Source organism: Dermacentor variabilis, chromosome 11, assembly GCF_050947875.1.
Source record: "Dermacentor variabilis isolate Ectoservices chromosome 11, ASM5094787v1, whole genome shotgun sequence".
Classification (NCBI taxonomy): Eukaryota; Metazoa; Arthropoda; class Arachnida; order Ixodida; family Ixodidae; genus Dermacentor; species Dermacentor variabilis.
The window spans coordinates 89808502-89832174 of NC_134578.1; the positions used below are offsets into that span (position 1 = coordinate 89808502).

A 23673-nucleotide genomic window follows, 5' to 3' on the forward strand; every position below is an offset into this window, starting at 1 on the left:
ACACACAACGACAGTGCTCTCTCTGTGTGTCTGTTTTTTTCTACGTCCTCGTTTAGTCACGCCTACACATTCTATCATGGTTTATTAGTTAGTAAGCAAATGTTTTCACGTTTATACGGCCGATAAACAACCCTTACTTTGTACAGCTATAATTAAAACGACGGTGCATGACGAAGGACGAACAGAGTGGCGTATTATCTTCAGTTGCCGCACGTCATCAACGTTCACATCGTCAATGAATTTCCGCTCGGCTAGACGTACACGATATAGTCGATGGCGAACGATGCACCAGCCATCTGTCTCTGTCCGCTGCGTGGTGATAGAAGTTTGCCCCAATTAGGTGAAACGAAGCTTCACACTTTTTCAGCAAATCAAGCAACTGCTGTGACTGTGAAGGGGTGACGTCAGAACTTACGGCAGCTGCTTGGGCAGAGAGATGCGTAAAGTCCAACGGCATGCTCTTCAATGGATCTCTCTCTCTATCTCTCGGCAGTTTCTGCTTCAGCCGAAATAACGGAGAGAAGCTCTGATTTAGTGACGCAAGCCAACTTAGTGCCCTCAGGAATGAGTATTTTATTCGGATGTCGGGTTTGTAGCGCAGACGAATGCAGAGCCCTGACCAGCACTGATGCAAAGGTTATCACACATTTGAGGCAGCATGCAGATGGTTGTACGAAAACGTCACCGCGGTCAATGACATCCGACGCAATAGCGAAAATTCGATGATGGAAAGAAGGCACCTCGGTGTCTTCTACAGCAAGACAGCGAAGTAGCGCGTCGTCTCCATGAACCGAATAGGCGGCGCAGGTCATGTATTGAACACGTTGCTGGCTGCAGGCGGAAGCGGAGGCGGTGGAGAGAAAATGCCATCCTAGTATCAGCTGCTGCGCACACGTACTTAGCACGGTGAATTGGAAGTAATGGAGAAGTCCATGAATGTAGACACGAGCTGTGCATATGGTGGAAACTCCCATGGCGTCCCCTTCAGCAGCGAGTAGTGTAGGTCCATAATAGGCTGCGCTAAGTCGCCGGAGACGGGAACACAATTCACAGTTAATAATTGGCAACCTAGCACCAATGTCTCTGAATGCTTCCACGTGTACTCCTTCTACTAAAAGATGCGGACGCGCAAGAGAAATTACTGTCCCGTCGTACGATTCACCTTTTCCTCGAAATACCGCATAATATAGTTTTCCCGGCGACGTTCAACGATTTGAGAGGGAGGTCGAAGTGGCGACGTCGAGCGACGAATTTGTTGAGTGCGAGCGGCGTCTAGCAGGACGGCAGCGACGAGCCGTCTCGGACATTGCAGGTGGCGATGGAGAGCATCCGGGATACGGATGTTTGTTTTACCTTTCTGAAACGAAGTTAAAAGCTGGGAAATATAACCAACATTACCATTTCTCCGCTATACAATTGTTGTTGTGCGAAGAGGTGTAGGTGAATCAAGCGTGGTAAAGTCACCACGACAATGACGGCACAACTCAACTCACGACTCTTAACAGTAATGCAATTAGCCGTCGACCAATGTACCGACGCATCGTTTTACTTAAGTCAAGTTTATCTAGCATGAGTAGTGATCATATTGAGAATTTCGATGCATCGGCTATATGCGAGGTACATCTACGGGGTATTTCAGGTAACTTGAACCAAGGATTAAAAAAAAACTGGTTAACCGCAGCTGAATGAAACCAAACGCATATGGTGTGCCGTGATGTGGTGTTCGTCAGAATGTTTCATATATTCTGCCTAACTAGTTATTTAGTATGATGAATTATGCAAAATATTTATTATTCACGTTTGGACCAACTGCGCTTCGTTGCATTGTAGAGTGTGTTCAGAAACACGCGAGCCCATTTTTTTTGTTGTTGTAACGTACATGACGCGTGGTTGTTTTTGTGTGTGTGTTTAAAGAGAGCCCGCGACAAATCAACTTAAACCACGCGACCGCGCTCGTGCTATTTCCTCGATGCGATATTCTCTCGCATCGTGACTGTGTCGACTGTACCCACTCTCAGCCATCTTTCTCCATCTGCTCTCTGCCGTTCTACTTACCTGTCACCTAAGTTTGACAAGAACAGTGAAGCTTGTGCATTTCATTTACTGGGACGCATGTGGAAATGTTTGGAGGTAGTGGTGAATTAAATTACGGGGTCCGACATGTCAGCACCACTTTTTAATTATGAGCCACGCTGTAGTGGGCGACTCCGGAAACTTGGACTACGTGGGGTTCCTTAACGTGCATCTATGTCTAAGTACACGGGTGTTCTCGCATTTCGCCCCCATCGAAATACGGCCGCCATGGCCGGGATTCGATCCCGCGACCTTGTGCTGAGCAGCCAACACCATAGCGACTAAGCAACCATGGCGGGTCGTAGTGGTGAATAATCGTAACACATAATGATTTATGATTTGGTCTCGCTCTTTGTTGAAGCGCCGATATTCACTATCATATCATTCCACTTTTCATATTATATAAAAATAAAGTTTTCCCGTTTCTATAGAGTTGATAGTCGGCAGAATTTACCACGAGTGTCTGCCCTGGTGTTTGGTAACATCCACTTGTTGTCGATTCTTGCAAAAACATTCGTTACGGTATAAAAGTTTTAGACGCTGGACAGCGCCTGCCCCTGCATTTATGTTGTTTCACCGTGTGCCATTCTTCTTGTACTTCGCGCATTTCACAACTATTTATTTATGAAAAAAATATTTTTTTTCATACTGCTTCGTTGAAAGTGTCCGCGTCAATGCCCACAATTAGCCATACTGTGCCACATTGTGGCATACGTGGAAGTAACGGTAAATTATGAAGTATTGCGTGCGTTTTCAACCCAGGAAAGTGGTGCAACACAGTATGGTGTTACCTACCGTGGTGGCGCAGAGGCTTCTTCGCTGCTCTGCTAAGCCCGAGAAGGTGAGATCACATCCCGGCCAGTTAGCCCGAATTTCGACTGGACTATAGGGCAAAAGAAAGAAACGCCAGTGTATCGTTCATTTGGTGCATCTTAAAGAAGCGCAGGTGGTCAAAATTAGTCCCGAGTCCACCACAAAGTCGTGCCTCATGATCATATCCCGGTTTGGCCCGTAAAACACGGCGATTCTATTTTTGTTAGCTATCTATTCTTTTATAAAGAAACCAACCATTTCACAAGGCCGCGGTACAAACTGTGCAGGAACGTCCAGACGCACTTTAATGCAGGTTTTTTCAAGTGAAGAAGATAATTTCAAAAAGAGAAAGAAATGGCCATACACCTTAAACAGCGCGACACGTTGGAAGAAAATGGAGGGGGCTGACTTAATGTCATTCGAAACCAAACAATTTCATCAGTTGTAGAACCAGTACGCTAAGGAATATTTATTTTTCAATGAACTGTGTCGAAAGTTCGCGAACTTTGCAAACAAAACCCAATGATTCACCCGGAGCCGATGTATACGCTGTCGACACTTGAATGTTGCTTTAAGATGCAGGATACAATGCTCGGCTCGATGTTGCAATAATTATTTTTTCTTTTTCCCTCTATGAATATAACACAACTTCAATAACAGCGCAGAAACGCCTGAACTAACGACACGGCATGAAGAGCACGTGATTTACGCTTTCCGCATGTGTCACGATCAGAAGGGGTCGGGAACGCGTGTTTGTAGAAAGGTCGTCGTTCTTTCATTTCAGCCTTGTCTCGAGCTGACGCGGACAATTTCAACGCAAATTGGGAAAAAAGTATTAGATTGCCACAACACGCCTCTATTTTCACGGCCGAAGTTTTCGTTATATGGGTTGTTGTTAAAAGGATTATCGCTGGTAAACACAAAAATGCAGTCATATACATAGATTCTTTAAGCGCACTGAAGGCCCTACATATGAAATCTGAGTGTGCACCCCTGTTTGGAGACATTTTAAACATGGTGGCTCTTAACAAATACGGGAGGTCAATTCCTTTCTCCTGTGTCCCAAGCCATGTTGGGTTACCGGGTAACGAAGCAGCTGATAGATATGCATCGATGGCAGCGTACGAAGACCCCCATTGCAAACACAACACTCCCATTAAAAGATATAGTGTCCGTGCGATTAGAAAAGCCTTAACGGTAAAATGGCAACGCGAATGGGACCATTGTGCCGACAACAAGCTACATCTCACGAAACCCATAGTTGGCGAGTGGAAGACATGTTATCATCAGGAACGGTTCTTCGATGTACTTTATGCCGACTACGCATTGCGCACACACCTCACACACAATTACTTACTTATGAAAGAAGACACGCCAACATGCGAGAACTGTCAATAGCCACTAACAGTTATGCACATATTACTCACATGTACGCAGACTAAAACACACAGACGAACACTTTTGCACAAGTTATATCAACTACACATACCTTTACACCCTGTTCTAATTTTAGGTGATGATCCGCTAGTCCCATAATGTGACGTCCGAGAATTTCTAGACGATACTAGATTTTTACGTAAGATATAGATTACTAACACATCTTTTTCCTTCGTAAACTGGATTTTAAAACACCTCGTGGTTGGCGCAGCATAGCCTTAGCTCCTTTTGCGCCATTAAACCCCATTTAACTAACTATAGTTTGTGTTAAACCGCAAATCAACTTCTCAAATATTATATTAAGATGAAAAGTGTCAATAAGAAAATTGAAGAGCGACATGCAAAACTCCCGATGGAGCTTTTTCTTGCTGAATAGGTGCTGCGTAAAGTGTATTTCCGAGCGTGAAAGAAGTCTGCGAATACACGCGAAGTTGCTCGACTGGCCAGTTGCGCCGCAATTTTGCGTCCATTCGCAGCGCTTCTTCCCCGCTGTAGCCCGCTACCCCTCTGCTGCCTTGCGCGCGATGGAAGACGGCGTGATTCCACCCCGCCTTCTTCCCTTGCGCGCGCGAGATCCAGCCAACTTCCTTCTCGGCTCACCCTCGTAGGCTTCACTCACACTCTCTATATAATGCCCGTGGCGGTGATGTTATCGCGCTTTTACTTTCCACGGAACATAACTTCGACACCCATGTCGACGTCGACGGCGGAAGTTTGCTTGGAAACACATGAGCAATAAAAGAGGTCTTCTACGCCAAGAGATGGCGTGGGTTTCACTTTGAAAGCAGTGGACCTCTTGTGAATCCCACTAAGGACGAATATCCAAGTGTGCGATTATCGGGTGGCGTGGCATCGTCGATTCACGGTAGCACAGTAAGTTCAATGTTTTTTCATCGCTAGACCATCACGAGATTGTTCCATTTTGTAGTCCTGAATAGACACGTGGTGAAGTTCGCAGAACTTCACAACACGCAGCGTCCTCGCAACCACGCGATCACCAAAACGGTGGACGCAGTGAGTGTTGTCAGATTACTATGATTTTGAATTTCTTCTATTCCGATGCAGGAAAGCAGCAGTGCGTGGAAGCTTAATAGGAAGCTTTAGCTAAGGCCCAACTGCGATGACGCATATTCATATATATTTAAACGCAAAAACATTTTTCTGAGATAAACAGTAGAACGATTTTAATTCAATTTGTTCCATTCGAGAGCGAAAAATAAATTCTAGTGACTGTTGGAAGCGGAATTTCTATTTAGGACCTGGATTTTTTTACAAGAATTTTCAAACATTCGGATGTTTGAAAAAATATAACCATGAAGTTTCCAAATTGATAGCTCTCCATCAAGAACCAATATCGCAGTTCGTTGAACGGTGAACGGTGATCGAATATATCATTGAAAGCGGACACAATATATTTGTCCTATTACAGCTTACGTCAATTTGTTGCATTGTTTACAATGGTTCTGCAAAAGCTGTGTTTACATTTTGCTAAATGTTCTGAGAATCATATTTAACATATGAATTTTGTCCGCTTTACATGTATTATTAGATTAAATTCGCATAATTCTGATATCATTTTTCATTGGGTGAGTTACAGAGTTTTAAACTTGATAGTTTCGTTTTCTGAAAATTTCCGATTTTTGCCAATTTTTATTAAAAAGCTCACGATCTGAATCAAAAATTCGAAACCAACAGTCACTAGATTTTAAATTTTTCTTCTAAATGTAACAAACAAACCTCGTCAAATTTGGTGCTGTGGTTGCTGAGAAAATAGAATTCTCCTTTTACATGTATTTACATAGGAGCACCCTTTTCGTGAACCTGGAGGCTTACGAAAAGCGTTTTACTTAAATTGAGGACGACGCAAGGAGCTATGGAAAGAAGAATGATGGGTGTAACGTTAAGGGGGATAAGAAGAGAGCGGATTGGATGAGGGAACAAACGCGATTTAATGACATCTTAGGTGAAATCAAGAAAAAGAAATGGACATGGGCAGGACATGTAATGAGGAGGGAAAATAACCGATGGTCATTTAGGGTTGCGGACTGGACTCCAAGCGAAGGGAAGCGTAGCAGGGGGCAGCAGAAAGTTAAGTGCGCAGATGAGATTAAAAAGGTTGCTGGGACAACATAGCCATAACTAGCACATCTCCAGGGTAGTTGGAGAAATGTGGGAGAGGCCTTTGCCCTGCAGTGGGCGTACCAAGATGATGATGATGATGGCGATAATCACCCGAGCTAAAGCATCCTCTTAAAAACCAAGAGATCGATGTTTGCATAAGACCAAGTAGTTACAGAAGAATACATGTCTAGGTTATTGAAGAATGGAATGTGATTTCCTCCTTACATGAAGAGTTCCTCGTCACGCAGATGAGACATTCCTGCTTTTGTTTACTGAGATTCAGTTTCGGTCTTTTCTCTGCAGACCACAGCTCAATAAATCAAGGCTGGTGACGGAATTATTTGCCAGCTCAACCATGAAGCGGCCACAGAAGAAGAGGCTCGTATCGTCGGCGTAAACGATCTCCTTCGCTTACTCATCTACGCTACCAACGTGATTGATATACAACAGAAATAAAGATCAGCGTCAACTTCTTCCCTGAGGTATTCCTAGGTTTACTAGTTTCGATGTTGTTAATTAATTATAGTGTACGATGCAGTGATTCAGTTCTTCAAGAAGAGCCTGGTGACTAAGGCCATCGAAAGCTTTCGTTAATTAGCAAAAAGAAAACACCTTGTGTCAGGAAAGATCGATCACCTGTCCCGGCTTCAATAAATTGATCGCTGAACTTTGGTTGAATATATATTAAAAATCTCCAATTTCGTTATTTGATGACATGAAACTTTGTGATGACGTAAATGAAAGCTCCGGTCCTACCTTGATCGCTTTACTTCAATATTCACACTAGTAAAATATTGTTGTCGAATTCTTTAGTTCTCTGTAGCGGGGCTTCTTCAATTATCGGTTGCCAACTTTATTACATGACTATAGCGAGCTTCAATTTTCTATTGCAGCCTTCTTGCCTCTTGTTGTGCTTGTCCCTTTGGTTACCTACTCAGTGGCAGACACCTATTCTGTATGAATTTACGAAGAATGTTCACATAATGAGTGCCACATGGCCACTTGTACATATCCAGTGACCCGAGATATCAATTCGGGCATATACTGAGCGGCCTAAGTTATTATGTAGTCGCAACAAAGCAGAATTAAGCACGCCCCCGCAAAGTGCGGGAAAAATAACGAAACTGTCATTTTCATAGTGTCGTTTGCTGGGCCAGTAGGCTCATGATGACAGTATCCTCGTCACTTTAATAACCGCGGAGACTGGAAGCACGGCAAGAAAAGTTAGAAAAAAAACACGCACTCTGGTAAACTAAATGGCACGCGCTGTTTGCGTTCATTGAGCGTAAGTGGCCGTGAGGTTTACGGCGAATGATTATTCTGTTTAGCGTTTTGTGCTCTACGACAGTGGTGAGGTGACAAATGTTTCATCGCGTGAACCACTTGAGTTTCTCTATCTATTGCACCGAACACACAGTAAGGCAGGCTTGCCTGAGGCGTTGTTTGTTGACTGTGACACGGTTACCACTGTCACTGCCTCACAGGTGCTTTCCATCATGACACAAGTGTTTGACATTAATAAAATACGAGGGTTTTCGTGCCGAAACCATATTCTGATTATGACGTACGCTATAGTGGGGACCTCCGTGTTAATTTTGACCATCTGGAGCTCTTTAATGCGCACCGAAATTTAAATACAGGGGCATTTTCACATTTCGCCATCGTCAAAAGGCAGCCGTCATGGTTGGATTCAAGCTCGCCACCTGAAGCAATGCCCAAGCCACAAATCTACTGTGACTGGTATAGGATTGTTGATTTCCTTGGAGGCTGCTGGCCTAATGTCATCTGGACGCTGTTGCTCTTTAATTCGGCTTTGTGTTTCTGCTCGCTGCGCTAGCTCTGCGTTGGACGAATTTGTGATGTGTTTATTTTTCGGAAATAGCTCAAATGTACCGTACTCCATCTTGAATTTACGTTTATTCAGTGTGTCCGCAACTATTGCCATGACAAGTATTGACGTTTAGTTTATTCAAGAGACCACAAACAAGGCTTCCTTTCTCATCGCGCGTTTCACCTCTCCCGTGCTCCCGCTATGTATGCGAGCTGCCACGAGTGCGAATGGCAAGGCCGCTAACAACTAGTTTCGGGGCTGTGTTGGCTGTGCCCATTCTCACACTTCTCTCTCTACCTGCTCTCTACCATTCTATTAACCTGTTATCTAGGCTTCACAAAAATAGACAGACGCATGCATTTTAGACACTAGGGCGGCATGTAGAAAGGAATAACACTGTGGAGGAACAATTTTCAAAAAATAATGAATTTGAGCTTCACTACGGGTCTTTATGGAAAGACTCATACATGTCATAATATAAATTCGTATTTATAATATAAACATAGCAGAGTCTGCCGTTTCTAAGCAATGGGGTATCTGCACATATCACCACCAATGTCTGCCTGGGGATTCGATAAAATCGACAAGTTCTCGTTTCTTATGCATACTTGCGGGTTAAAAATGTAGATCATGCACAGGGTTTATGTCTGTAATTATTTTGTTTCATGGAGTGCCATTTTTCTTGCTCCGTTTATTTCACAACTTATTCACGAAAATGTTTGTTTTTCACACTGCTTCGTAGAAAATGTTCCCATAAGTCCCAATAATTGCCTAAATGCGTCTTCTTCTCACATCTATAGAAGTAACTGTAAACAATACAATATTGCTTGCGCTTTGAACTCTTGAAAGTGATCGACAAAATCTGTTTTCTTATACGGAAACATAGCACTTCACAAATCCGCATTACAAACTGTAGTTGAAAATCCAGGCGGACAATCTACGTCTTTAGCAAGTGATAAAGATAATTCGGAAACGGGGAATAAATTAGAAGATGCAAGAAACAGCGTGACACGCTCGAAAATAAACAGCCTGAGGTCATGACAGGTGGAACGAATTTATTTATCTGGTTTTACTACCACTATGGTAAGAAATATTATTCTAGTAAAATACGTAGCTGGGCTAATTGGTGCATTACATTAAAAAGAAACCATGCAAAAAGAACGGTCACAGTCCATGAAGGGCGCAAACAAACACAATAATTATACCGAGGCGGTGGCACGCGTTGTCTGCACCTAAATGTTGTATCAACATTCACGATATCAAGCGGGGCCCGATGTTGCTGTCATTTCTTTCGTTGCCTAGAGAAAGCAACAACTGTCAGCACGGAAATTCCAGAACCTTATTACTGTTTTGTTGTTCATCCGTGGTCAGAAAGGATAGGGGTTGCTGGCTTGTTGAAATGTCGCTGTACCTTTAGAGACGTTATCAGAAAGGCCACGGCGGCAGCATTTCGATGGGGGTGGAATGCGAAAACACTCGGGTGCCACGCACTTCCTTCACGGTAAACAACTTCACGATGTCAAAATTATTTAGTAGGCCTTCCACTGCGGCTTCCTTCATTGCCGAATGGTGTTCATGGCCCATGGAACGCCCGCAATTAATTTTTTTTTTACTTTAGTAGGAAGCGAAGTGACGTGGCACAAGTACGCATAATCCAGCAAAGGTTAAGCATAGTAACCACCAGCTGGATTCAGATACAGCCTTATCTTCTCTGAAATGGCTTGACAGACGCTTAAGTCGTATGCACGTTCTAACAGTTACAAGATCTTAATTTTTCTTTTAAACGTACGATAACTAGCCTCATAAATCTGGGCCTGAATTTCTTCATTCTCAGACATATATATAGGAGTTCCCGAGGTAGTTTCACCTTGAGAGGAATTTTTAACTAGGGGGGGCTTCTAACAAAATCCTTAGACTGAATTTAAAGAGAATTGTAGAATAAAAAAATTCAAATCAACGACCCGTACCACAACCTAAATCAAGGAGAGCTGTCCAACACACAGACCCTAATTCAAGCGTGTCGCACTGCGAAGAATTTACTGTGCTTCGGAGATGACTTTTTGCGTCTCATGCGACATGCGCCTCCCTTTCGATATTTCTACTGGCCGTATTCGACCGTACGTGCCGTTCAAATCTTGCTGTGAAGTCTGCGACAATATTGGCTCCTTCTCGCGCCCAGAAATAAGCGCGAGTCATGGCATCTTCAATTGGCGCTGTTGTGGTTGTGGATGAATGCTGACGACCGCTTCTGGTCTCGTGCATACCTCCACTGTCAGCGGGCCACAGTTACGTGGTACACTGTGAGCTCTCATGGCCATTAATCTCCTCCTTACGCCCGTTTCGCCCACTATACCAGACATTGTTGACCAACAAACACCGTTTTCAATCGAGCCCTACATCCCCAGTTTTGTCGGCAAATTTACCCCCAGGCCTGAAGCAATGCTTCTCTCTAACATTACCACCTAGTATGTGGTTTTCTATATATTTTGTATGACATTCTAGATATTTGAATTGCTCGTTACGCCATGCCTCATGCCATAACGACAGAAAGCTGTAGGCAGATATTTGATTCGTATGTTCCAATCAACAACGATTTTTTTGGTTCTCCTTGTTCTTTGTACCGCTGCCATGAAAGAAGGTCAGTGCTGGTGAGGAGATTCAGATTTCGGTACAACGCTTCACGTACCTGACAAGTTGCTTGGCTCAAAAACTACGTCTACTGGCACGCAGTCCTTTGGTAGCTGTCGGAGAACAACCATGGCTGGCATCGTTCTATCACCGCTGTATCTTTGCCCCAAAAATACTTACATGAGTCTATTGTTATTCCACACCTCCCACGCATTGAGCCTCCACTGCACTATCGGCGCACTGTTGCAAGTGCAAAACGACGGTCCTTTCAAGGTCATAAGCACTTCACTCTTCTACTTTCTGGGTGACTGTTTCCAGGGTTCGCTTCAAAGCAGCCCAGCTTCACAACGCCGTTCCGCCAACCCAGTCTGCCTTAGGGCTCTCAGCCCCAGAAGTCCACTTCATTCAAAAACAGGCAATCTCCACCACCACCCACATGAGTGGCTTAGCGCATGCCACACTTTTGGATAATATTGAAGTCATACTTTTACAGGCGGAGAATCCAGCCACTAAGGCGTCCAGACAATTTCTTATGCGTGCAAAGCCAACACAAGGCATCGTGGTTTACTTATGATGTTAAAATGGCGGCACGGGATCATAAGGTACAAACCTATGTACCCACTAAATGACAGCTAGACGCTCCTACTGGGTAATGTTATAATTATTCCTCTTGTTTGTCCGTACGCGCCTTGCGGACGCGACGACCCTCTCACGTAAAGACTAATCTCGCTGTAGCTAAATGCCACCGATGCATTGACCAGTAGCGTCCGTATAGAGCAGTGTGGGTGTGCTTCCATGAAAATAGCAAAGCGCTTATGCAGATGTGAAGGGGTCTTCAGATGGGTAAACGCCGATTCGCATTCGGGAGTCCACTAAAATAAAACACCACAATCGATTAGGTTCCGCAATCTTGTCGCTATTGAGGAGAAGCCTCGTATGAATCGGCGAAAATAGGAACCGAAGCCAAGGACACTGCATAAAGCTTTGGCCTTTTGGGGGCGATGGAAATGAAGAAACGCTAAAAGATTTCGGAATGTGGGTGAATGCCGTCCTTGCTCACAATGTGACGGAATACCTTGAAAAGCTTCCGGGCAGAATGGCACCTTTCGTGTTTAGCTGTAGGCCAGCGTAGCGAAAGCCCGTGAGAACTTCGTACAGACGTGGTAGGTGTTGTGAAAAGGTCGATGAGAGAACAACGGTATCGTCCAGAGGGCACGACCAAGGGCTTCCACTTCAGGGCACGCAGAACACTGTTCAAATGTTGGGGGAGCGTCGTAGAAGCTGAGCGGCATTTCATGAGCTCTTATAGGCTGTCTGGTGTTGAGAACATGTTTTTTTTTCTTTTTCCTTGATCGTCCTCATGCATAGGTATGTGACAGTAGTCGGAACGCAGATCGGCCTGCAGCGAGTCCAAGCCTTCGTCCATGCGCGGCAGGCGGTATGCACCATTGTACGTGATTTTGTTTATACACTTGCACTTGTCAGGTGTTTTGTTGGCCACTCCAGGCGCATTTCTAACGCCGGCAATAATGTCGCCGTTGCCGTGAGGTTCCGTATGAGTGAAAGCATGTGAAAGTGAGCCGGCAAACGCAGTCCAATCTCGCGTTCCCTCTCCTGTGGCGCGCGAGGCAGGGAGGTCAGGCGAGTTAGGAGGGGCGCCCTTTTCCGGCGGATGCTAGGGTGCCTCGACGTCCTTCTCGTCTGGCGCTACGTAAAGAATGGTGACAACCGCGGCGATGTCCACGGCGTTTGTTACGCGAATGGCGGCCCCCGTAGGGACGCGTTGCCGGCGCTCGTTTGTCTTGAAAGCAACCTGCGACGTGGCTAAATTGCGCGCCAGCGCGGCCCTTATCTTCAGAGCGATCTGCAATGTTTCTAGAGAGCGCGTAGTGGAGGTATCTTCGTATGCGCTGTGCTTTCGACTTTTTTTTCCTCGTTGAAGCGACAGACACAAAGAGGTAAATTGGCTTATGGCTGCTGCCGTAATTCCTAACTCTAGCGTTTTTACAGAAAATTCTCGCTGTCATAGAGAGATATGCGTTCAATTTTAACGGTGCGCGCGCGACACTGCGCTGCTTAATTTAGTTAAAATACGTTGACATGGTAGCTGGTTTGAATCCGTGATAGAATGTGTAAGCGCTGGTGAACAAGCATACGTCATAGAAAGACTCAGACACACAACGACAGTGCTCTCTCTGTGTGTCTGTTTTCTTCTACGTCCTCCTTTAGTCACGCCTACACATTCTATCATTGTTCATTTAGTTAGCAAACAAATGTTTTCGCGTTTATACGGCCGATAAACTATCCTTACTTTGCACAGCTATAACTAAAACGACGGTGGATGACGAAGGACGAATAGAGTGGCGTATTATCTTCAGTTGCCGCATGTCATCAACGTTCACATCGTCAATGAATTTCCGCTCGGCTAGAGATACCCGATATGGTCGACGGCGAACGATGGACGAGCCATCTGTCTCTGTCCGCTGCGTGGTGATAGAAGTTTGCCCCAATGAAGTGAAACGAAGCTTCATACTTTTTTCAGCAAAGCAAGCAACTGCTGTGACTGTGAAATGGTGACGTCAGAACTTACGGCAGCTGCTTGGGCAGAGAGATGCGTAACGTCCAATGGCATGCTCTTCAGAGGATCTCTCTCTCTCTCTCTCTCTGCAGTTTCTGCTTCAGCGGAAATAACGGAGAGAGGCTCTGATTTAGTGACGCAAGCCCACGTAGTGCCCTCAGGAACGAGTATTTTATTCGGATATCGGGTTTCTAGCACCGACGAATGCAGAGCCCTTCTAAAACCTGACCAGCACTGATGCAAAGGTTATCGAACATTTGAGGCAGCATGCAGATGGTTGTACGAAAACGTCACCGCGGTCAATGACATCCGACGCAATTGCAAAAATTCGAAGATGGAAAGAAGGCGCCTCGGTGTCTTCTACAGCAAGAGAGCGATGTAGTGCGTCGTCTCCATGAACCGAATAGGCGGCGTAGGTCATGCAGTGAACACGTTGCTGGCTGCAGGCGGAAGCGGAGGCGGTGGAGAGAAAATGCCATCCTAATATCAGCAGCTGTGCACACGTGCTTACCACGGTGAATTGTAAGTAATGGAGAAGTCCATGACTGTAGACACGAGCTGTGCATATAGTGGAAACTCCCATGGCGTCCCCTTGAGCAGCGAGTAGTGTAGGTCCATAATAGGCTGCGCTAAGTCGCCGGAGAAGGGAACACAAATCACAGTTAACAATTGGCAACCTAGCACCAATGTCTCTCAATACTTCCACGTGTACTCCTTCTACTAAAAGATGCGGACGCGCAAGAGAAATTACTGTCCCGTCGTACGATTCACCTTTTCCTCGAAATACCGCATAATACAGTTTTCGCGGCAACGTTCAACGATTTGAGAGGGAGGTCGAAGTGGCGACGTAGAGCGACGAATTTGTTGAGTGCGAGCGGCGTCTGGCAGGACGGCAGCGACGAGCCGTCTCGGACATTGCAGGTGGCGATGGAGAGCATCCGGGATGCGGATGTTTATTTTACTTTTCTGAAACGAAGTTAAAAGCTGGGAAATATAACCAACATTACCATTTATCCGCTATGCAATTGTTGTTGTGCGAAGAGGTGCAGGTGAATCAAGCGTGGTAAAGTCACCACGACAATAACGGCACAACTCAACTCACTATGACTCTTAACAGTAATGCAATTAGCAGTCGACCAATGTAGCGACGCATCGTTTTACAGAAGCCACGTTTATCTAGCATGAGTAGTGATCATATAGAGAATTTCGATGCATCGGCTATATGCGAGGTACATCTACGGGGTATTTGAGGTAACCTGAACCAAGGATTCAAAATAAACTGGTTAACCGCAGCTGAATGAAACCAAACACGTATGGTGTGCCGTGATGTGGTGCTCGTCAGAATATGTTTCATATATTCCGCCTTACTAGTTAATTAAGTATGATGAATTATGCAAAATATTTATTATTCACGTTTGGACCAACTTCGCTTCGTTGCTTTGTAGAGTGGGTTCAGAAACACGCGATTCCATTTTTTTGTTGTAACGTACATGACGCGTGGTTGTCTTTTTCTTGTGTGTGTGTTTAAAGAGAGCCCGCGACAAATCAACTCAAACCACGCGACTGCGCTCGTGCTATTTCCTCTACGCGATATTCTCTCGCATCGTGACTGTGTCGACTGTGCCCACTCTCAGCCACCTTTCTCTATCTGCTCTCTGCCATTCTACTTACCTGTCACCTAAGTTTGACAAGAACAGTGAAGCTTGTGCATTTCATTTACTGGGACGCATGTGGAAATGTTTGGAAGTAGTGATGAATTAAATTATGGGGTCCGACATGTCAACACCACTTTCTAATTAGGAGGCACGCTGTAGTGGGCAACTCCGGAAACTTGGACTACATGGGGTTCCTTAACGTGCACCTAAGTCTAAGTACACGGGTGTTCTCGCATCGAAATACGGCCGCCATGGCCGGGATTCGATCCCGCGACCTTGTGCTTAGCAGCCAACACCATAGCGACTAAGCAACCATGGCGGGTCGTAGTGGTGAATAATCGTCACACATGATGATTTATGATGTGGTCTCGGTCTTTGTTGAAGCGCCGATATATACTATCATATCATTCCACTTTTCATATTATACACAAATAATGCTTTCCCGTTTCTATACAGTTGATAGTCGGCAGAGTTTACCACGAGTGTCTACCCTGGTGTTTGGTAACATCCACTTGTTCTCGATTCTTGCAAAAACATTCGTTACGGTATAAAAGATTTAGACCCTGGACAGCGCCTGCCCCTGCATTTATGTTGTTTCACCGTGTGCCATTCTTCTTGTACTTCGCGCATTTCAGAACTATTTATTTATGAAAAGATTTTTTTTCATACTCCTTCGTTGAAAGTGTCCGCGTCAATGCCCACAATTAGCCATACTGTGCCACATTGTGGCATATGTGGAAGTAACGGTAAATTATGAAGTATTGCGTGCGTTTTCAACCCAGGAAAGTGGTGCAACACAGTGTGGTGTTACCTACCGTGGTGGCGCAGTGGCTTCTTCGCTGCTCTGCTAAGCCCGAGAAGGTGAGATCACATCCCGGCCAGTTAGCCCGCATTTCGACTGGACTATAGGGCAAGAGAAACAAACACCAGTGTATCGTTCATTTGGTGCATCTTAAAGAAGCGCAGGTGGTCAAAATTAGTCCATAGTCCACCACTAAGTCGTGCCTCATGATCATATCCCGGTTTGGCCCGTAAAACACGGCGGTTCTATTTTTGTTAGCTATCTATTCTTTTATAAGGAAACCGACCATGTCACAAGGCCGCTGTACAAACTGTACAGGAACGTCCAGACGCACTTTAATGCAGGTTTTTTTAAGTGAAGAAGATAATTTCGAAAAGAGAAAGAAATGGCCATACACCTTAAACAGCGCGATACGTTGGAAGAAAATGGAGGGGGCTGACTTAATGTCATTCGCCACAAAACAATTTCATCAGTTGTAGGACCAGTACGCTAAGGAATATTTATTTTTCAATGAACTGTATCGAAAGTTCGTGAACTTTGCAAACAAAACCCAATGATTCTCCCGGAGCGGATGTATGCGCTGTCGACACTTGAATGTTGCTTTAAGATGCACGATACAATGCTCGGCTCGATGTTGCTATAATTTTTTTCCCTCTATGAACATAACACAACGTCAATTACAGCGCAGAAACGCCAGAACTAACGACATGGAATGCAGAGCACGTGATTTACGCATTCCGCATGTGTCACGATCAGAAGGGGTCGGGAACGCGTGTTTGTTGAAAGGTCGTCGTACTTTCATTTCAGCCTTGTCTCGAACTTGCGATGACGCATTCACGGCGCTGCGTCGTGTTTTAAAATTATACGCAGTACAAGGTACGCCGCGGAGGCTGCATTACAATGGAGGTGGGATGCAAAACGCTCACATACCGTGCATTAACTTAGGCTAAAGAACTTCACGCGGCGAAAAATAATACGGAGCCCGCGACAGCCGCGTGCCTCATTACCAGATCGGGGCCTTGGCCCGTTAGACCCAAACGTTATATTTACAATTTTTTTGCTTGATAGGAAAGCGGAGTGACGTGAGCCACAGAGGCATAAACAAACAAAGCCTAAACATAGTGGGCACGCGTTAGATTTCTATATGGACTTATTTTTTTTTCTGAGAAACTGATTCGCACAGGCGGCAAGTGTGTACGTCTACCAACAGTTATTACATGTTACCCTTTTTCTTAAAAAACGAAGTCTCCTTCCTTTCGCATGTATTTAATTAGAAGCGCTGTATAGCTAAAGCAAACTTTAGCTCGGGAATTTCTATCTGGACATACGGGAATGGGCAAATCGGTTTTATCCACCACTGCACCAATTTTGGTAACGTTTCTCGCACCTAAACGTCAAAGTTAAAAGCTAGTGACTGTAGCGAGCATGATGTTATTTAAGCCGTAATAAATGGGTGGATACAACTTTATTGTACGTCCGGCAATGTTTGACGTGAGCCGGGCTGAGGTCTCTCTCCGGGGAACGTCAAGGCCCAGCCTCAACACCACCTCACGGGCTTGCTGGACTGCCCACGTCTGGAGGCCGAGGTCTGACCTGAGTAAATGTTGTTCTTTTTTCGACAATTCATGAAACTTGGCAAATATAAAAAAGCACCACATCAAGTTTCTTATGCTGTAGCTAAACAAAAACGATATCTCAGTTCTGTAAACAACAACTAATCATACATCTAAAGCGCACCAACGTCTATTACAATCCGCACTGAAATTCGCCACTAACTTGTGACCAGGACTGTTGCAATATTCTCGTAAACATTGTAACAATTTAATGGAAGCCGTTGATTCCTAAATCAAACTTGCCCGTTTTCTATGCGCAAACGAATGACGCTTGGAAAACTTAGAAACCAGTTCTTGGTGCAGATTTGCGGCTTTGCAAACTTCGATGCTTCAAGATTTTGTGAAAGACATGAATGTTTGGTAATTTCTGTTAATGCATTGCATGCCCTAAAATAATATCCTTTTCAAACATTTAACTTTTCCTCAGTAATGCAGAGATTCACTTTGTAGGAAACCGGGCAGGTATTCACCTACGTATTCCTCTGTTTCCGGGCAGTTTTCCTTGCGTTCTAGTGTTCGGTGGCCATATCAATAATATATATCCTTCTCAATAATATCCTTTTCAAACATTTAACTTTTCCTCAGTAATGCAGAGATTCACTTTGTAGGAAACCGGGCAGGTATTCACCTACGTATTCCTCTTTTTCCAGGCAGTTTTCCTTGCGTTCTAGTGTTCGGTGGCCATATCAATAATATATATCCTTTTCAATAATATCCTTTTCAAACATTTAACTTTTCCTCAGTAATGCAGAGATTCACTTTGTAGGAAACCGGGCAGGTATTCACCTACGTATTCCTCTGTTTCCAGGCAGTTTTCCTTGCGTTCTAGTGTTCGGTGGCCATATCAATGTTGGTTCCAGCTGCAATGTTTTTGCATACTGAGCTTGACGGATTGCGGCATTCGTCATGCTATCTGCATGCTTCTGCATTCATCATGCTATCTGCCAAAACCACGCCTGCGTGGTTTTAGCCTGTGACGTCATGCGGCCCCTATAGCGAGCAGAGTCAACGCTGGACGGGCCTAACCTTCTCGCTTACTTGTCGCAGCCCTCTTTTCGCTATGGCAGTGCGGACGTCGCGGAAATATGGCTAAAAGAAAGGGAACCCGCGCATACACCGGGATACGAAGTTGTTTCCCTGCCTCTTCCCGGGGCGGCGTTGTTGCATTGCTTACCAGAAATTGCCTGGGATTCCACTGTTGCGACGTTGAGGCACTTTTTGTTGGGTTCAGTTGTGGTCTTCTAATAGATATCTTTTATCGGCCTTGCAGCTCATGTAAAAGGGAATTTATTGCAGGAATTGGGGCCATTTTGTTTCCGCTCACAATACAAAATGGTCCCATTGTTATCAGTGGTAATATTATCGATTTATACGGTAATGATTGCAGCGATTATGTATTCCTTCCCCAGTGGTTCAACCTTATAAATTTTGTCACGACTACCACGCGACTGACCAGTCAATCTGCGTATTTATTAGGCCATGTACTGTTCAATCAGGACATCCTTTTGTGTGCAGGTGTTTGTGGTGTAATCGCGGACCATTGTCCTTTATTTAGGTTCTTGCTGCGGGCCTGTATATTACCTCTATATCAAAGGCGTCAGAATCAATTTGTGCTCGTAGGCTATGCGATCGCTAAATCATTGCTTAAATGACAGATTTTGCAGCCTTGGACAACGCTCATGTAAACGTTGAGTTTCAGAATTTTTCACCCATATTAAAAATATATTAGCCGTATGTTGAAAGCACAGTTGTGAGGTACCTATATGACCGTGGATGACACAAGACATTCTTAGCATACTAAAAAGAAAGAACTCATAGTACAATAAATGGAAGAAGTACAGAGCGAACAAATACTATCATGCCCAGTTTAAGGAATACAGGAATACCTTTGTGGTTATGCTGAAAAACTCGAAGAAGGAATACTTCACTAGGCTTATCACATGAAACAAAGGGGATACAACATAACAGTGGAAGATTGGGAGGGATAGAATTGGATTAAACTAAAAAATGGAGTAACCCCTAGCAGCACCTACCCGCAGGTGCCCAACGATTTTAACAATTTTTTCATCAGTATTGGTTCAAACCTGAATACTAAAATTTCCATCGTTTACACCTACCGGTATTGTACGGCATGCTGTTGGCAGTAGATTCCAGTTTCAAGTTATTAGTGTCGATGAGATAAAATTCGTTGTCAATACGATGGCGGTGAATAAAGCAGCCGGCCATGATTCCATTCAAACAAGAGTGTTTAAGGATTATATCGATACTCTTTGCGCCCACCTATACCACCCATTTAATACTTCCCTAAGCAATAGTTGCTACCCAGATATACTAAAAATTGCTAGAGTTGTTCCCATATGCAAATTTGTAGGTGAGAGCGAACCGAGTAGCTATAGACCTATATCAGTATTAAGTGTCTTTAACAGCTGTTTTGAAAAACTAGTGGGGCTGCAATTTATCACCAAAAATAATAATATTTTTTCACAAAAACATGCCTTGGCTTCAAATAAAGCAACATCTACGGCCATATTAAGCCTTTCACAGTATACTGCCACTGCAACTACTAGAATGCCACTCTGCACTACTACGCCAATGAAAAGGCTATGGCGTCGCTGATAATTTATTGAATTCCTTTCCGAGGTATATAACATTTCATACTAATTATGTGGTAATTAATAATTTTTATCCGAAGTAAGGAATATACCACGCGGCGTACCCCAGAGATCCGTTCTTGGCCCTTTAATAATTTCTGTTTAGGAAAATTATATCGCTCAGGCACTGCACTTTCTTGAAATTGTGATGTATGCAGATGACGCGGCACTCATAATTACCGGTAATTCGCTTATAACACTGCAGAACAGTGTAATTATGTAGCTGTCACCTCTGTCTTCCTGGATTGACACCCGCCGTGGTTGTTTAGTGGCTATGGTGTTCGACAAGCGGACTTGTCTTTTTCAAGACAAGCCCACTTGTCGAAACGTTGGCTCAGGCTTCAACCTTGTACTGATTTTCCTCGTCGTCTTGAATTTCCATCTCCCGCGTTCCCCGTGTTCTCAGATTAGCTATGGCATTGAATCTTCGGAAATTACATGTGTAACATAGTTTTCGCCTTTACTGCGTCTTCAAAAACGGGCATTGCGCATCATTAGCTCAAACTCATTGTGCCTCTCAAGTGCAACATTATTCGAAGAGCTCGTTGTCTTTCATTTATGCCACTGCGAAGTCATAAGATCTGCATCACGATAAACAACATTATCCAAACTAATTCTCCATTGCCACTAAGTAACATTTAATTTTTTTCCCAAACCGCATCACTAGGGAACCTTCTAATTTCAATTTCAACCTACCAAAATGTAACAACATGTACGCTGAATAGTGTTACATGAGAACCCTTTTTCTGGCATCACTCGATTTCACCAGACCACATCGAATCACCGTCGCACCCAATTAAGGTGCGCAGAAACGCGTCTAACACGTTCCCGGAGCTGTCAGACAAGTGGGTGATCCCAAACCGAGGCGTCGCGCATCCAGGCAAGTTGGCGACTCCCACCTCGTGCGCCGCACGTGGTGGCTATTGTCCCACTGCTTGACTCTTCCCGAAAATGCAACGAAAGCTTGGCACTGTTCCAGATAGTTTATTCAGGTCCCGAGCAAAGCTGCTTTGCAGATCTGAATGCTGGTTTGAAAACAACCCGTCTCCTCCAGCTGAGCTCTTTCAGACAGGGATGCAACAACACGGCAACGCCCGCTGTAAGTCACCGTGAAGCCCTCGGAGGCACACCATCTGCCGATTGTGACGGCAGTTGCAGGCCTGGAGGCAATACCTGTGGCAAGTCATCCCTTGAAAGTGAGAACTTAAAGCGACCCCCTTAGCCGAATGTGACTGCACTTGCACGGGCGCCTACCATTGGCCGAAAATGACGAAACCTGAGCGGGCTTGACAATTGGCCGAAAATGACGACACCTGAGTGGGCGCGACGATTGGCCAAAAATGACGTGACCCGGAGACACCGAAGGGGTTAAAAGCCCGAGACAGGGAGATGAGAGGTGAATTCCTTCATTCATTCATTCTTTCGGGCTTCTTGCCACGGGACGCAGCGTCCGACTTGCTGCAGGCCATCAATTACTTTATTACTGGTAATATATTTGTATTTTTACTGTAAATAATGTAAATTCTTTCGGGCTTCTTGCCACGGGACGCAGCGTCCGACTTGCTGCAGGCCATCAATTACTTTATTACTGGTAATATATTTGTATTTTTACTGTATATAATGTAAATAAACCTCCACTTTTCATCTCAAAACCCACCTCAACGTCCGCCAACACCCGCACTCAACGGCAAGATCCAATAAGTGGGGGACAGCGGTGAGATTGTCCTCCAAATCCAATAACGGTTAATTCAATTTCCTGCACGGAAGTTTAGAATGAGTTACCAATAGAAATAGAAGTTGCTCCAGATTAGAAACTGTATTGGAAAGTGTATTACTTATCTAACCAAACAGAATGGTGAATTTTTTTGTTGCTGCTACACGTCCGTTCTTTTTTTTCACATTCTTTAATTTATCTTGTTTTTTTTCCTTGTTTTATTTCACATTAATTTTGATGTTTTAAAATGTGCATTGAAATGTAGATTGTACCAGCTGCAGGCGATTAAAATTTGGTTTACTATGTTCTTCAGTGCTACATTATGTTCACACGTGAAGCTATGTTGCATCTGGGCGTTGCCTGTGTGTTCTCCCTCACTCATAACCTATGCGCATAGTCGATTGCACAGATTAGTAGCTTTGTAGGTTCGGTTCAAACAATTTTTAATGCATCTCTTTCGGTTTTTAAAGTGTTTCCTCCCCAGAAAATTGTATACCTGCTTGCTGGATGTCTAAAAATATATATCGCGGTTTCGCATGCGTTTGCATAGGGAAACTTGAGTAGACCTCGAGCTATAGTTGCAGGGCAGCCACATAGAAATAAGCAGGAGACGCGCTGTTAACAATTTTGCTTACAAGCGGTGTCCATAATGCCACAGAATTGAACATTGGATGTAGAAAAATGACGCATACTTCTTATCTTATCAGATGAGGACTTACTCAATACTTATCTCAGTATACACATGAACAGAAAGCCAGCTGAATTATAAATGCTCTTCGCCGAATAGCGGACAGTACGTGCCTGGTGGCTGTGTCATATTCCATTTGGTTTCCGGATACGGCTAGAGTAGTTGAAATTATACAGCCGATCTAAGTGCAAGCTAAGACGTATAGATAGGAGTCTTTAACAAAAACTACTTTACAAAATCTAACGCCTTAGCACTATTGCCGAAATACGCCTGGAGCAGGAAAGTATAGCTTGTTGAGTCTGCCGCTGAATCGGCATCGCTTATTCCCCTCGATTTATCCCGTGGTAAATCCAAAACTTCCATTGTAGCTTTATCTAACGTATCATTCAGCATGCCTTGCCAAGTAAAACATCTTGCCATCTTGCACTGATCACCAATTCTTATTATAGTCAAATTCTTGCGTTTGATGTCCCTAAACAACACGTTGCCTATTGACGACCACTGTAGCAGGTGTCCCCGCAGCATTTTTGACTCCCTCGACTTTCTTTAATGGCAAGATGCGCCTTTAGATGTGCCCTGGTCAAGTGGCAAGCAAACTGAACTCCCCAAATGTGCCGAAAAGAGCTGAATGCGGTCACAGAACATGAACGTAAAAGCGCCTAATTAGGTTACGACACAAACACACTGCTGTCTTCTTTTAGTTCTGCTAATTTCGTAGTTTTCATCGAACCGTCATCATTCTGTCATCGTCATGCACTCCTTGTCCTTCCATGGTCCCCATTTGTTCGCTGTCATGCCGTCATCCTCCCGCTATGGGCGCCACCGCTGTTTTCTGTCATCATCGTCGTGCAGTTCTCATTCCATTTTGTAAGGGTACGCCAGCAAACAAAGAATAACCATAGAAATATTGTAAGAGGAGACACATAGAAATAAGCAGGAAAGGCGCTGGTTGACACTTTTGTTTAGAAACGGCGTCCACTAATGCCACACGGAGCATGCGGGAGAGCACTTCAAGTCACTTCGAGGTAACCATTCTAACTACGGGCGACAATTTTAATCCAGAAACCCG

General features: G+C 44.4%; 1 protein-coding gene across 9 annotated transcripts in view; it reads right to left on the reverse strand.

Moving 5' to 3' along the window:
- LOC142563834 (uncharacterized) overlaps positions 1 to 23673 on the reverse strand; it is a 165469-nt gene that overhangs the window by 97090 nt on the left and 44706 nt on the right. For 3 of the 9 annotated variants that reach the window (XM_075674483.1, XM_075674482.1, XM_075674478.1), the window contains exon 3: positions 15952 to 16039. The gene's annotated coding sequence lies outside the window, so the exon portion shown is untranslated. Of the gene's footprint in view, positions 1 to 2868; positions 2957 to 6669; positions 6837 to 13775; positions 14448 to 15951; positions 16040 to 23673 lie in introns of those variants that run through there. The other 6 variants (XM_075674479.1, XM_075674488.1, XM_075674486.1 and 3 more) reach the window with 4 other exon arrangements.